The 15,530-nt window shown below is 40.5% G+C and overlaps 1 protein-coding gene and 1 long non-coding RNA gene across 2 annotated transcripts in view; both read left to right on the forward strand.

Annotated features, from left to right (window-relative positions):
• Positions 1-15,530, forward strand: part of LOC134530387 (Kv channel-interacting protein 1) — a 158,997-nt gene that overhangs the window by 10,883 nt on the left and 132,584 nt on the right. The gene's annotated exons all lie outside the window — the stretch shown is intronic.
• LOC134531415 (uncharacterized) lies at positions 10,685-11,851 on the forward strand. Its single transcript, XR_010074986.1, has 2 exons — positions 10,685-10,949; positions 11,728-11,851. It is a non-coding gene; the product is annotated as an uncharacterized LOC134531415 (long non-coding RNA).

Consider the following 15,530-nt stretch of genomic DNA (forward strand, 5'->3'; position numbering starts at 1 on the left):
TTAGGTAAACCGCTGATAGGCAAAACGCCGTTAGGTTAGCTTAGGTTAGATTAACTTAGGTTAGATTAGCTTAGGTTAGGTTAGCTTAGGTTAGGTTAGCTTAGGTTAGTTTAGGTTAGTTTATGTTAGGTTAGCTTAGGTTAGGTTAGGCAAAATGCCGTTAGGAAAATCGCCATTAGCAAAATGCCGTTAGGCAATTCGCCGTTAGGAAAAACGAGGTTTTGTTATCATAGTAACATTTTAGGCGAAACGCCGTTAGGCAAAACGCCGTTAAGCAAATCACCGTCAGGCAGAACTCCGTTAGGGAAAACGCCGTTAGGCAAATCGACGTTAGGCAAATCGACGTTAGTCAAATCGACGTTAGGCAAATCGCCGTTAGGCAAATCGACGTTAGGCAAATCGCCGTTAGGCAAATCGCCGTTAGACAAATCGCCGTTAGGCAAAACGCCTTTAGGAGAAATTATTTTAGGCAAATCGCCGTAACGAATTCATGTTTAGGCAAACCGCCGTTAGGCAAATCGCCTGTTACTCGCAGAAGCTGTCAAAAAGATTCCCCTGATATTACCACAGAGCGGCAGTTTGCCCACCCCTGCGTCGCGGGCGGGCGGCCTGCAGGGACCACAGAGAATCACGCTATTAATACCAGTGTACCCCGGGGGCTGTCGCTCCGTGTCGCCGAGACGGGCAAGTGCCCGCGGTGCTTGGTTTTGTTATTCATAGGCGAGGGCAGAGTTCCGCCCCCGTCGTCCTCTTGCAAACTGTCGGCACTAAAGAGAAGCCGGAAGTCCACTCCGGCTATATCCGGCACGCCGCGGGCCGAGACGACAGCGACGTGAAACCGCGACGTAAACATCGCGAGATGACCCCCGACTTCCCTCCCGCAGCACAACACCTTTCAAATAGAACGCGTGGAAATAACTTTCGAACAGAGATATCGCCGTGTCACTAAACAACACATTTGCGTGAGCAGTTTTAAGTCAACTACGGATAGGTAAGCTTATTTGAACAACATATTCTGTTAGACTTTATTTTATTAACAAATATATTTGTTAATTTGAAATCCTCATATGTTTCTCTTTTAGAATTTTTCAATCAACCACATATTAATAGTGACATTTAGCAATTACTATTTTAACTGTTTTAAGCAAATGTTTTGTTGGTTCACGGCTCTATCCGAAGTGTGTTTGATAAGTCGAGCATGATATCTGACCCAAACTTTCGCATCATTGTTGGTAGTACGTGACGGCGCCGAGTTTAGCTATTGCAGTTCCCAATACATTTCAAGAATGCGTAAATGTAAAAACTGCAATGCTTCGTACGTTCTTTGAATGAATCTTGCAGTTGGGAATACGGCAGGTCTCGCTCTGCGCGCCAGAAGCCTAGGGCCGCGGGGGCGAGACACGGCGGCTCCACAGGTGACGGCTAGCGTCACGCCCCACCAGCCAAACCCTCACGAGAACATGTATTTTTATTTCTCTCGCCGGAGGGAAATGCTCTACGAGGTGTCGGACTCGGTGGACGCGGGAACGCCCGGATCGACCATCGAGCGCCCCAAGCACCCCAGACGCCAGGGTGTAAAAAACCAGGGCGAACGGGCGCGGCAAGCACTTCCGGGGAAATACGACTGCCGTGTTCCTTTACGCGTGGACCGAAAATCGAGCGGCTAGAGTCGCTGGGGCGAGGGGGCAGTCAGTGTCCACAAGCGAGGCAAACGTAAAATGCCGTGTTGCGAGGCCACACTGTCATATATATATATATATATATATATATATATATATATATATATATATATATATATATAGTGTGTAAGTGGAACAGAAATATTGATGTAAAATTACAGATATTTGTATATCGCAGTAATACTGGGTTCGGTTTCTTGACGGGAATTTATGCTTTGTGTTGTTCCAGTACCTCCAATAGTTAAAGTTATTTGTAAACCTTGAATAGCTTCACAGTCACATCAACAAGCACAATAAAACAAAATGAAGACCAATGATTGAATATCCGTTTATAAATCTCCATGATTAAAAAAACTATGCTTGAATGAAACATAAATTAAAATATAAAATTATACGCCCATTTTCGTAAAAAATACTCAGCATTATCTAAAAAAAAGTATTTAAAATATGCAAAAAATTACCATAACCATGTGTTGTAAAAAGTTACAAAATGAGAATATCTGGAAACTGGAGCATGATTTTAATACGGCTCAGCTTCCCGTAAGTTTTAAACTCACTACACAACGCTAATTAAAAATAAATATTGATCGGCAGTTTTACTTTCATTGGAGGTATATAATTATGTACAACACACTATTTTTTAGTGCATAGTCAAACCTATCTTCAGCTTTTTTACGGAGATGACAATAAAACATATGCATTTGTGTTAATTAAATATTACACGCATTACGTGTATATATACAATGTACTAAAAACAACGTATTTCTTCGTATGATAAAAATATCGTAAATACACTTCTTACGGAAAATTTCTTTAAATTTCACACATAATTGATGACGTATTTGAAGTCTATAGCTAAGGAAGCCATATGAATTTTATTGTTTGGTTAAGCAGGCGTGTTTTACAAGCAGAAATAGTTGTGCGGACACCAACTCTCTGAGAAAAATAAAAGTTTTATTTCCTTTAAAATTGCGTTTATGTTCCAGAAATGATCCAGACAAGTCTAGGCTGCCCGGGATCTAATGAGAATAAGAAAAGTCACTTCGCGCACAACATTGACAGCCCGTTGATGACTCTCGAAAATACTTAGTTTTAATATACCACGATTTTAAAACGGACTAAAAAGTATAAAATAATTTATTCTAGTTCCATTACAGATTTTTAACCCCATAGAGGCTGTCCTAAAAATTTGTGATTTTGAATTTTGATTAGCTGAGAAAATACTAGTAAGCTTTGAAACGAAAAACTTGGGCCGCATGCAATAGATAATCGATGTATGAATAAGTCACTAACCATTGTATTGCATTACAAATGAAGTGAACTGTCGAGTGAGTTTTCTCAACAACTACTGCCTCCAATCCTTACTGTCATATATTGAATTTTCGTTTTAAATCTTACACAAGTATTATCATTGATATTAAAAATTCACGATCAAAAATTTTCAGAACAATCTGTATGGGGTTAGGAACATGCACGAGTCTGGGAGAAATTATTTTATACTTTTTAGTCAGTTTTAAATACTTGGTATATTCATTTTTATTTAAATAATTATTTTCTTTTGTGTGTACTTTGTTGTCCAGTTCTGAGCTATGTTTAAAGTTATAAGTTTCTGGCTCATCGAGAAGTTAGTTCGAAATCGATTGCAAAATGTGTACGCAGCAGACAAACAAACAGACAGACAAGAAAGCGTGTTAATTAAAACGCGATAAAATGGTCACCGAGTCCCGCAGGTATCCGCCCCCTCCTCCACTTTCCAACCCCCCTCCTCTGCTCGACATGGAATGTGAAATTGTTGCTCGGAGCGCTGGTATAGTGCTTGGGCGTTGGACTCAGAGGGCTGTCACTAGACAGGGTCTACTTACTATACGCTTATAGTGCACTAAGGATTCCGTCTGTACCAGCATTAGAATTTCATTCACATTTAGAGCTCAATTATAAATTATTTTTGACGTGACAACGTCTAATAAATCGATGAACGCCGGCTGCACGCACGAAAAAGTGTCCCGTTACGATGTGTCCCGTTACGCTCATCTCTTCCACTCGATTGGAACAACCATCGATTTGACTTTTCCGAGGCACATTAAACTTGAAACACTCCCATTCGTTTCCTACTTTTCCTATCATCGTCCTATCCTTAACAGAATAACACAGATTAGAAGAAGTTAAATAGCAAACATGTATAAAAGTTATAGTTAAAATAATCTCTTCGTTAAAGTACTAAACATATTAGAATTAATGAGTGGAAATAAAAGTAAAATTATCAATTAAATTGTAGATTTCATATCACTCCTTCTTTGTATCCATACAAAATAGTGATAATTCAATAAAATGATTAGATTTTATTCATAAAAGTATGCAATCATTTCATCAATGTTTTGTTATGACGTTGTTAACGTTAAACTATCGTCCGTAAACCGACTTTACAGACAACCAATTTTTTAATAATGTCACTTGTGAATAACCTGTGATTTTACTTTCTTAATACAATTATTTTGACTTGTTCAACATTTTAGTGTTGAGAAAACCAATGACAAATGTATTTTAAATAATTGTGGGGTGTAACATTTGTAATTTTGCTCCTGTATTTAAAATCATTTGTAAAATGTTTTCCTCAACACTAGAATGTGGTACGAGTCAAAATTATCATGTTAGGAAGATAAAATTACAGTTTGTTTACAAGTCACATTATTAAAAACTATTTATAATTTATTTCTGAATGTGAATGACATTCTGATGTCGGTACAGACGAATCGTTAGTGTACAATAAGCGCATCTAGGCCCTGTCTAGTGACAGGCCCCTGGGCCCTGATGCTCGAAATCGTTCGACTTCATAGACCATTCGAGTCGAGTAGAGTGATGAACTCGCATACGACTTGGTGTGTTCGACATTTGCTATGCTCGAGGTGCTACTTGTCGCATGCGACTTACACAAAAGTCTTCGAGACGGAGAAGTCGAGTGGATTGTGGGAATTCGGAGAGAACTGTGAATTTATCAGGATGGCTACTCTGCTCGTGTTCCAACTGGCCAATCAACGATCGCCGTTTCGTTTGTTGTCGTGTTTGGTAGGAAGAAGACAAACTCTTTATCAAAACATTTTTTTTTATTTTGCCGTGTGTTCGTGAATGCCTAATTAATTAAAATGGTCGATTAGGTCAGGTCAGTTACATTATAAATACTTTCAAACTAAACTGACATTAAAAATAATATGAATTAATTTTAATGGTTGTTCAGTTTTAAAGTATTTATAATGTAGCTGACCTGACCTAACAAACCAGGACAAAGGCTGAACAGTAGGAACTCACGTAATTTTTTTTTACTTATTACTTGCGCAACAATATCAAAATAACAAGTAAAACATTAAAATTTGAAACGTTAAAAACTCGCCTAAGTTAGAGGCGGGTACAATTCCTTTGCCATTAGTAGAAAATGATGTAGTCGTTCACGTACGTCGCGAAAAAAAAAGAATTCATACTCGTAAACAGGCAACAAAAGTTAACGCCGCATGAAAGCACAGGTATTGTGATGAAAATTAAAAATTCGATATCTCCTAAAGTATTTGGAATTTCTTATCTCCGCCGTGTTTAATGAAAAGAGGAAGTTAAAGAGCACAGAATAAAAGTATTTTCGGAATTTAATTTTTTTTAAACAAATATCGCCCAAATATGAATATTAAAAAATTCGATATCTCCTAAAGTATTTGGAATTTCTTATCTCCGCCGGGTTTATTGAAAAGAAGAAGTTAAAGAGCATATAATAAAAGTATTTTCGGATTTTTAGCATTTTGTTTTTCGCAAATACCGCTACTCTACATATTTACCAAAATTAAGACTAAGTAGCCTTAACTAGTGTTGTTTACAGTATTGTAATGAACATGTAGGCCTAACCATTAATGTTCAGTTTGGCGTTAGGGAGCAGGCTACATAGGCTAATTTTAATGTGGATACACACAAGACATAGACGTTCACTTGAAACTAAATATGCCAGGCTATTACCACTGTCACAGGAACAAACCAAGCATTTTAACATAACTGAAATAGGCCTACCTATTTAAACCTGTATAATGCTTAAACAGGGGGTTTACTATGTTTATCTTTGATTAGCTATTTATTGTAACTTAATTCAGGTATGCTCCAAGGAGGGATAAACTGCCATTCTGTGTTAATGATGCTTTAGTGTTTGACTTCAGTCAATAATTATATTAAAAATGTACTACAGGCCTAACTGCCTTCTGCATAACATTGCACTCTGACAGCTAACGAACCATTTGTTTTGTCACCGAAACTACACATAAGCAAGCACATAAAGATAACAATAGGGCTTCTTTGGTTTTTATAAGGTGCTAACAATTACTTTAGTTTCAACAGAAAGTGCAGTTGTACGAGAAGGTGCCGGCATAACCTCTTCCAGACTGCTAATAAGGTCTACGGCACACCGCTTGTTAAGACGAAACAACTTAACAAATTTGTTGTCGTCCAGTTCAAACGCATCCTTCCGTTCTAGGAATCGACGAGGGTTTCTAGCTGCTTCTATTTCAGCTAATTCAAGCTCTTCAATGTCCAAAACATCCAACCACTCCGCCATTTTCACTGTTTTCGTGACTTTTCGCATTCGTAATGGTTATCTCATTCGAGTTGGACCCCTCGGTTTCCATCCCGAACACTCGAGTCGCACACGAGTAAACTGGAACAGTTCGTGCATACCAAAGCATCAAACCGATCGGAAAAGATCACTCGGCTGGCAACTCGCATACGACTTAAAACTCCAGCATAGGGCCCCTGGGTACGTTCGGTAAACCCACCGATCTGCGGCAATGGACACCGCATTTTATACCCTCTGGTCTCCTGCCTGTGGCGCGAATTCTAGGATGCGGGAATATTTACTTAGAAAACATATTTTATTTTATTTGGAATTTTTAATGAATAGATACCTACATAAATTAAAAAATGATATATCTTGGATTCCGGGGTTGAACAGCGTGGTTGATTGCACCGTTGTTTCACTCGGTGTTGCAGCAGGCATCTTCAGGATTTCTCAACCCTAATAACCATGATAAAACCACGATAGATCATTAGACAGTGGCCGAGAGATCCTGTAATTTACCTCATTAATTACATATACTTAGCCCTTATGTGTATGTTCCTCCTCTGTCCTTTTTCTCGTTGTATACATAATAAATTATATTGGTTTATTTATTTTGATAATTATACACCAAGCGACTTACCTGCCCATTATTTTGTTGTTCTGTGCAACCAACGAGATTAGATTGATTTATATATTGTAGTTATTTTGAATATCAACTTACCTAGAAACGGAAATTCTGTCGCATAGTCATATTCCTTTTTAGTGTTTATAGATTCAAAATGTATAATCTGAAATAGCTGGTTCTTGTACTGAGTTGGAAGAGGAAAGCGTTTCACATCTATTACAAAAGAAAGGGCGTGAGATTATTTGTAAGAAATAGACTCAAAAACTACTGGATAAATTTCATAAATTCTAGCACTGTTATAAAGATAAATTATTCTAATTTGACATAGGCTAAATTTTATTTTAAATTTTAAATATGTATGAATATTTCTAACTAAAACCGAAGCAATAAGACAAGATTGACTGCATTCTTGGCTAACGCTGACTAAAAACCGTTATAGATCGGTATAACAATATATCCATGTCGAGCCGGTACTGTCGCCGAGCCGACACGTGAAACATGCGTGTGTTAGCAGTATGCTATCCTATACATCCTTATATATTTTATACATATCTCAAGAGAACACAATCTTCATATCTTGTGTGATTATCTTTTGAAATTATATGGAATTTATCAAATAAATTTAAACCTGAAAGCTAAATACAAAAAAAATAGTGTCTGTACATTGACATAAATTTAGATATCAGTTCTTTTTGTTTTTGTATTTAAAATACAAACCTGTATTAAAAATCTTTATCCAACCGTGTGAAGCCGGGTACCACAATTCTTTCCCATTCATGTAAAATATTTTGTAGTTTCAGCCGACGTATTTTCACTGACATCACAATCATTAAAAAAATGTGTTATATTGTTGGTTGTGGTATTAAATTATACAAATTTTGCAAAGAAAATATTATACCCGCGCTAGTGACAATTTAATTTTTTGAAAATGTACCCGCCTAACGGCCCACCAGCAACGTTTTTTGGCCGGGCAGGCATGGCACAGCACAGCGAGTTATCTCGTGGAGGGATATCGATCTGTGGACGAGGCGGGGCCGGTCGATATCTCGTGCAGCAGGCACTGCTGTTCGCTGGCACGGTATCCGTGACACACAGGCGGTGCCGATACATAGGCGAGTGCCGTCGCCGAAATGTTGCACACGGCGGAACGCTAAGGCCCGTTCTACAGTGACACGGAAACGGAAACTGATCCCGCACACGGAGACGGATCTCACGGAACAGAGTTTCTACGACAGCACGTAGAGCAGCCGTAGAAGGACCCGTACATAATAATTAGCTCTGCAATTGCCGAGATATTCCGTATTACGTTGCTCCGTGCGACCAATAGAAGCCGAGAACTTGCCTGCGTTGGTAGCCATGTTTGTTTGTGTTCTAAATACGTTAAATATTGTTTCAAATCAAGAATATCTAGTATTGTATTATTACTTTGCCGTTTATTTTGATTACATATGTAAATTCTGACCGTGCTATGATCTAGAAGCTTAATATGCAATTTCATTTTTTGTTACGTTTCGATGCATGTGGAAGCAGCAGACGCGGTAGTGAAATGTTCTGGGAGATCCGACTCCGTTTATTGATTCGTCTCCGTTTCCGTGCCATTGTAGAACGGGCCTAACTAGTTATACCGCGCTTAAGGTGGCAGGCAGCCTGGTTAGGCCAGCAAACAGCGAGCAGAGTTCCTGTCGTTAACGCGCCATTTGCAAACCTTTCAAGATTTCTTGATATTGCGTCGTTACAAATACGTAGCATTTAAGAGCCATTGCACCTGTCTATACAAGTTTTGTTTCATACTTTCGTCTTTAAAATGATTTTTTTTGGACAACGAAAAAAGGCTAAAATGGGGGTTTTCACATGTATTTTAAGGTACAAAAATGTCTCATCTCAGTATTCTAAAAGGTAAAAGGAAGTGCAGTAAGCCTTTTCTACTTTAATATTCCAGCATAAAATGATAGGGTCACCGCTTCAAGTTCCCATAGAGGCGCGCTACAGAACATAGAGCAACCCACTCTTAGATTGCAGCGTGGAAGTGAATGGGCGCTTTCTCTCTCTCTCTTTCTAACACACGCCGACTGCCGTTAGCGCTGTCCTTGTCTCTTCGTGCGCTGTTGCCATTCATCATAGGAATATAAAATTGTAAATTTTTGGACAAAGCGTTTCTTTCGCATATTGTAAAGCATCAAAATACACATCAGGTGATGTATATTTGCTTAATTTCATTTTAAGGATCAGACCACAAATATAGTTTCCTGCGCGCGCCCTTGGTTCGGGGCGACTGAAATGCTGCCCCTTTGAAGGGCAGCCCTTCAGGATTTTTCTGACAGTGGTTAGTTTGTAAAACGACTGGAAGGGCAGCCCTTCCAGTATCTTAAAATGTGTCTATTTTCGTAATTTTATAATCCTGAATTGTTGGCCCTTGGAAGGGCAGCCCTTCACGATTTTTCTGACAGTGATGTTTTTGAAAGGTTGTCTGAATTGTTGCCCCTTGAAAGGGCAGCCCTTCAGGATTTTTCTGACAGTAGTGTTTTTGAAAGGTTGTCTGAATTGTTGCCGCTTGGATGGGCAGCCCTTCACGATTTTTCTGACAGTGATGTTTTTGAAAGGTTGTCTGAATTGTTGCCCCTTGAAAGGGCAGCCCTTCAGGATTTTTCTGACAGTAGTGTTTTTGAAAGGTTGTCTGAATTGTTGCCGCTTGGATGGGCAGCCCTTCACGATTTTTCTGACAGTGATGTTTTTGAAAGGTTGTCTGAATTGTTGCCCCTTGAAAGGGCAGCCCTTCAGGATTTTTCTGACAGTAGTGTTTTTGAAAGGTTGTCTGAATTGTTGCCGCTTGGAAAGGGCAGCCCTTCAGGATTTTTCTGACAGTGGTTAGTTTAGTTTAGGTTAGGTTAGGTTAGGTCACTTTACAAACTAACCACTGTCAGAAAAATCCTGAAGGGCTGCCCTTTCGAGGGGCAACAATTTAGCTCCCCCCTTGGTTCTGACTCATGAAGTGTTCCACATGAACTGGGCTCCTGCCAAGCCAGCGCCACTGTTTCCCCGCGCAACGTGACGTGTCCGGTACCTGGTACCTCGGAGCGCGCACAGAAGCCAGGGAGGCTTGGCGCGTCACACGTGCTCCCTCTCCGACGGCCGGGCGCTATCGACCTGTTTGCCTCGCGGCTCTCGCTGTCCGCAGCAGGTCCGCTCTTTATCGCGCTCCCCCCTCTCCCCTCTACACCCTCCTCACCCGCGGCACATGGCACACTGCGCTCTTCTTCGAGGGCCAAGTATCATTTATGAAACTAACCCAAGGCCACATATATTTTTTTTTTTAAATCTCCAAGCCAACTATCATTTTTTTAAACGAACCCGAGGGCCAGATGTAAATTTTTTAAACTGACTCGGGGGACAAGCGAAACCGCTTGTTGCTTCTTAATGCAGAGAAATTTGTATTCATTCACCGTAATTTGCCCTCAGTGCAGTTCGAGTACTTTTTTTTTGTTGTGAAATGAAAATATGGTGATTATGTTTGTTATATGGATTAAATTGTTATGGTAGGAAAATCCTACCTAACGAGAATTCCCCAAAAGGCAGGACAACTGCAATACTCGGGAGTCTAAGAGGTTGCATAACTCCTAGGCCCCAGGAAACCCGAGATTCTCAGGCGACGAAGCCCTTAGCAACAGCGCACGGAGCGCTGATTGGCTCTAGATGATGTCACTTCAAGTCTGTGCTGATTGGCACTTGATGATGTCATGCTGGGTTCGCCTGGTATAAATACGGGTGTGTTAGCAAGCAACAAAGAGAAGGTGCCTGGCTGCCAGCCAGAGGCTTCGGCTTATCACCGCTCCGAAGAACACAACAGATCGTCACGCTGCCGCTATCGCCCACGACGCCCGGAACGTCACGACAACACGAGGCTGCCAACTTAGAAGAATCTGCACTAGGGGCAGAAGGGAATCGCTGCTCCGTCACGAGAGACAGACACCAACCGGACTCTGCCTGTGGCGGCCGTGCCGTGAACTCCGGAGTCTACCACCTCCATCAGCAGCCGAGGTGGGACTTAGCCGAATTTCAACAAGCAGTAAGTGGAACTTTAACTTTTCACACGGGACCGGGACTAGGCGGCAGACGACGTAATAAGAAGAAACGGACTTAACCTCAGACGCCACGACTCGCCACCATTACTCGCCAGGAGCGAGTAGCAACTCGCTCGACGAGTAATTATGTGAAAAGCTGCTAGTCATTTGAAGTCCTCAGGGGTGGGAAAATACCCCCTGAAGGTAAATATTGCAGGGAGCAGACTTTTGTTTAGGGACACTCACTCAGCGAGTGGAGAAGGAGCGAGTCGGCGCTACGAGAGTGGAAGTCAACATCTACATCGTCCGCATACGGCAAAGAGGGGTTTATAGGTAGCGTTGACAGATGTACCCGGAATTGACTTTGTAAATAGACTAAGGAATTTATAGAGACAGGACTGACACGCCAGATAACCAGAAATAGAAAGGTGACGAGTTGGTCGCGTCTCAAATAGTGTGTAGGCGAAAGCGCCACTAGGATTTGACTTCAAAGTTAAATATAATAAAAATGGAGGGCGGACACAAACTCACGGCGTTGGTCTATGTCATAGTCAAGGTTATGTTTTGAATTATGTATCAGATAAAAATTGTGTATAATTGAGGAAAGTTAAGTTTAGTTTGGAATTCAGGAAGTAACAGTTATTTAATTCAAAGAATATTGTATACCAAAAATTACATATTTTGTTGCCATAGCTAAGATAATCGCTAAATGTTAGGATTATTATTTGTAGTTATTACGAGATTATTGCATCAAATTAAAAGTGTTGTAATTTATGTTCACAGAGATCGTCAGCCATTTGCAGGTAACCTGTTTCAACTATTGAAGCAAACGGTGACGAATCAGTTCCAAGTTTGCATGTTTGTTGTGTGCCATATTATAACCAATAAAAGCGTCTTGTACACAAAACTGTTTAAGTTTCTTCACAAGAAAAAAACCCACCCTATCTCCCTTGGCAACTCTTTTCGAGTCGCTGCAGGAGATAACAAAATAAAGTACCTAAATTTTATATTTCGTATTTTTTTAAAAATCCGGTTCTCGTTTTATTATCCGGTATTCGGCCGGATAGTTAATTTAGGCCGGATACCGGATAGTTACGGATATCCGTTTTATTACTAGCCGTAATGGTCGAGACGACAGAGCTCTTTTTCACTGGCCTCATGTTCACCTGACATAACGCCATGCGATTTTTTTTTTTCCTTTGGGGCTTTATAAAAGATCTGTCTACGTTCCGCCGCTACCTAAAGATTTGCCAGAGTTTAGACACAGAATTGAAGAGGCTATCGCTTCCATTTCTCCGGACGTGTTAACCAAAGTGTGGGAAGAATTGTACTTTAGGTTGGATGTGTGTCCTATAAACTAAAGGTGCACAAATTGAAAATTTGTAACATTTGTAAGAAAACCTGCGTTAGTTTACCTTCAATTTTATGTATGATTTGATGGTGAATAGTCTAAATAATTAAACTGTTATGAATAATTGAAACTTTGACATTCTTTTATGGACCTCCTGTAGGCCTACAAGGGGACAGTTTGTATAATGTATATACTCTTTAGTAGCAACAAAATAAACCCTTCTCCTTTGTTCTTCCTATATTTATACCAATTTGGTTTGTGTTTGTATCAGTAAAATCACAGCATAACATAGTGTAATATATAAATTGAAATTTTGTTTACATATTTTATCTTTATCCTGTTTGATCTATAGGTATTTATTTGAAACCAAGTAGTGATGTCCTGTCCGAGCCCTGGCGAGCCTGACCTAGTCCCGCAGGCCATCTGTATGATGCTGAAGGGGGAAGAGGGGGCGGGTAAGTCGCGGGAGTGGGAAGTACGCCGTTGGAAGTTGGAGCAAATTTTGAGGAATTTCCAACGCAGCATGCGCCTCGGGCGAAGGGTTCTTCGTACTTCCAAATAACTGGATGTTCGTTGAAACTAAGCCGGAATTCCGACTTCCGAGTCCTGGCCTCCATTTTGAGCTGAGTAAACATGCTCGTGGGAGGGAGGCGGGCGCTTGACGTGGGCCTGACGAGTTCGCTAGAGTTTTGTTAACGTACCAGGACGATTCTCGTGTGAAGTATCGGCGCGTGTGCAAAACTACCCGCTCTCTGCTTAACTTAGCCACTACTTTTTTGTAAATTTACAATGAAAACCAGAGTGAGTATTAAAGAATAAAATTAATATTTTTTTTTTGTTAAAATTCATATGATTCCTACAATTAACTTTTAATTATACATCTAGAAACGTTAATTAGAGCTATTTAAATGTATAATATACCTACTCGTAGATACATTCTTGCCTCCGGGGTCAATCACTTTACTATTTCATCATTTGCCGATGTTTCGCCGCCTGTGAGCTCCTGACATGAATCCTCATCAAGTCAATGCACTGCATCACGAGCACCGGGATTAAAGTTATTTTATTTATTGCACCTTTACGGTTAAATGTTTTTACTTCTAATATTCGAATAATGCTGGTTACAAATTATCCGGGGATCTACATAATTTTACGAATTTATTTTTTATTTTTCAACATGAACTCTCAACAAAACATTCAAAAAGCTTCAAAGTCTACAATAAACAATAGCTCGCTTTTCCTTTCACGTGCATGTTGTTCGTGTTTACAACAGAACAAACTCAGGACTAGAAAGTTGGAATACCTACGGTGTTAGTTTCTGTGAAGATTCGAGGCGCACTGTTCTTCGGAAATAAGTGAGTTAATGTTCTGTAATTTATTATGAGCGTGTACGTTCCTGGGCTGGCGTGGAAGGCGTAGCACCCAAGTGCAGGGTTCGTTGGCAGCAGAAGGATTTGATTGCGACAAGTTGAGTACGACCTCCGGTAACAAGAACGCCTAGTTACTGTTTGGCTGCAGCTTGCAGAAGTCTTCGCAAGCCTGCGAACTGGCGCGCTCTCTCTTTGAGCGTGGACCCCAACGTTCTTTCTATACGTGGAAGGTCTGCAGCCCAGTTCACAGTTAAAGCATTTTTTAAAATAAGTCTAGTAATTTTTCTGGTTTACTTCTTACAAACAAACTCGCCCTCTCTCTTTATACTAATAGAATAGTCACTGCCATAAGGGCATCTCCTTTAAGCCTATAGGCTACTAAATAAAAGGTGAAGTGGCTTACAAACCAAGTCAAACACAAACACGCAGGTTAAAGAAATATCCTAATCAATGCGTTGTCCTGAATAACAATAGTGTAACGGACGCGACGCGAGTAATATTTGTTTTCTACCCAATAATGTATATGTATGAACAGATCTGTGACGTTAGCACGAAAAATAAATTCGTGGATGCGACAAAAATTCCCGATTAGGATTGTAATTTCAGTTTCCATCGCGTGGCGGGTGCTATGTTACTGAACTGAGCGTGCGTCAACGTTGTTTTAGAAAGACTGCTAGACTGTTGCACTGGGAATCGTTAATATTTGTGTCTTTTTTAACGGTTTATTTACAAAATTCATCTGCAAATCTCTGATTTGATATTAAAATCTAAGTTTGTAAGGGAACATGATTTTAGAGTAATTGTTTAGTTCAAACTTCGTGGTGGCGGAAGCGTTGCGCAGTTGTCGAGCGAGCAAGTCTTCTGTCGACCGCGCGCCGAGACTCGCCACCCTCGCGATTCGTTGTGCATTGTGCATTGTGAATTATGCTCGAGAGCAGGCACGTGGCTTGTGGTGCGTCAGGGGGTGAAGGGGGTTCGAAGAGGAGACTGCATTATGCGAGGACACGAGGTAGTCGGGCAGAGAGAGAGAGAGAGAGAGAGAGAGAGAGAGAGAGAGAGAGAGAGAGAGAGAGAGAGAGAGAGAGACGATGTAAATCCACTGCAGTATTGTGCAAACCAAGACGTGAAGTAGAGTCTGTAAAGTGCTCGCGAACGAGTTCTTAGGTTCGACTTCATGTACAGTGCTGAACGTGCAGAGATGGCAAATAAATAGGAAGGTTCTTGGAAATACCTGGCGGTGTGTTAATTGCAGGACACTGTGACCAACTCCCTCGATACATTACCTATAAGCAGTGCGAAGATCATGAATCCAGCGCCTTCCGCTTCTAACCCCTACCCAGTATCCTTCTTCCCGCATCCCCTTTTAGTCCTGTTTAACACTCCTGGTATCAGAACTTTCATTACGTTACAATGAATGAAAGAACATGTCGGCCTATCAGAAGTTTCGTTTTCGTTTTTAAAAAATATTTTATCGAGGAAAGAAATTACAGATGGCGGTGAAGCCAAGAAATACAACAATATTAACATACAATAAAATATTCACACACACACTAGCTGCAATACCAGACGGTCATTGTCTCTTCCCGCAGTTCATGACACTAATAAAATACAAAGGGATACCATATCATACATGACAAACAATACACGACAAAATATACACGGTAGCATGGGGAAAATTAGTCCAAAAAAACCCACAACCTATCAGAAGTTGGCACCATTGTGGCACAGCAAGCATATTTCTCTCATAACGTGTTTGAGTTGAAAAGAGAGAGTTCTCAACATCACGTCCTTCCCGTCGAGTTCGTCGCGCTGTTGCGGTTCCAGCTCGACTGTGGATTCGAACCCAGGACCCGTTGGGCCTCGGA

Source organism: Bacillus rossius, chromosome 3 (assembly GCF_032445375.1).
Source record: "Bacillus rossius redtenbacheri isolate Brsri chromosome 3, Brsri_v3, whole genome shotgun sequence".
In the NCBI taxonomy this organism is placed as follows: domain Eukaryota; kingdom Metazoa; phylum Arthropoda; class Insecta; order Phasmatodea; family Bacillidae; genus Bacillus; species Bacillus rossius.